Below are 1,526 nucleotides of genomic sequence, written 5' to 3' on the forward strand. Positions count from 1 at the left end.
AAAAGTTATGTCACGTCGTTGAAAGGCAAGTTAAGGGAGCTTAAGCACGCGCGTTTTTGAGACGCGGACGGCAACCGGAAGTGAGACGTTTTCTCGTTTAACTTTTTGCTCACTACCACATTTACATTGCCAAGTATCTTTTCTCCATTAGAGATGATTAGTATGAAAATCTGGGAGGCACCACTCTTCTGGCACGCGAAATGTTCTCTTCCGGTTGCCGTCCGCGTCGCTTAAGCTTTAGCTCCCTAATTATATTATTTATTAGAAGGATTTAGGATCCCGTTCAGGTGAAACGGCAAACGACCGGCTGCTGTTTTTCAATTTTCAAAAAGCATAAAAATTCCATACCTACATCATACTTTATTTGTTATGTAGGTCTAATTATGGCAGATATAAGCTGATGTGGACCTACCAACGGAATATGCTTGTGCATCATGGGACCCCTACAGAAAATACCAACTGGACATGCTAGAGCAAGTCCAGAGACGGGCTGCTCGTTTTGTGACCAAGACTTGCTCAAGAGAGGAGGGCTGTGTCTCTCCGAGCATTATATTTAAACAGTTTACAGTGGCCAACGGTACAGCCCAGGAGGCGAATTGCAAGGCTATGCATGCCCTACAACACACTTAACGACGAAGCTGAAATTACTGTTCCGACCCATGTCCAACATCAGCAACTCCAACGGACCCACCACTCCCACCCACTTATGTTTACTCCACTTCAGGCAACATGTGATGGGTACAAGTTCAGCTTTTGGCCGAGAACGATAAGGGATTGGAACAGTTTGCATGCGGACATAAAACAGTCGAATTCAATTCACTGTTTTAAAAGAGCTCTGGGCTCTGCCCTAATGAATGAGTGAACTGATTTTAGTTATTTATATTCATACACTGTCTTTTTTTCATAATGTTTATTTATTTATTTTATCTTATTTTATATGTAACTTGTCAGGATCTTGCAAGTTACGAATGTAGAGTGTAGATGCTTTGCATAAATATTGCTGCTCAGAGAATCCGCACCATAGCTCAGGACTTATTCGGACAGGGTTACCAATTCGTGTCCTTCGATGTGGAATCGCTGTTCACAAATGCCCTTTTAACAGAACTCTGAAGGTTATTGAGAAGCGTATCTTCACGGATAAGCTGATCAACACTAATTTGTCTAAGAACACTTTTCGCAAACTTAATTAATCGAGACACCTGTACCAAAACGGTCTTCTCCTGCAATGATACCTTTTATGAGCAAATCGACGGAGTGAGCATGGGTGGAAGTTTGGGCCCCGTCCTGGCTAACATAATTATGACGGAATTTGAAGAAAAAACAGTGACGAAACTCATCGACTCGGGAACCGTCAAGTTTTATTGCAGATACGTGGATGACACTATGTTATTAGTAAAACCGAACTCGTTACCCGGCATCCTCAGCGAGTTTCATAAATTTGACAAGAACATCCGGTTTACCTATGACTGTTTTGATGGAGTTATCCCTCATTTCTTGGATATCGAAATAGCGCCAGACGGCCTTAG

This window comes from Montipora capricornis, chromosome 3, assembly GCF_036669925.1.
Source record: "Montipora capricornis isolate CH-2021 chromosome 3, ASM3666992v2, whole genome shotgun sequence".
NCBI lineage: Eukaryota > Metazoa > Cnidaria > Anthozoa > Scleractinia > Acroporidae > Montipora > Montipora capricornis.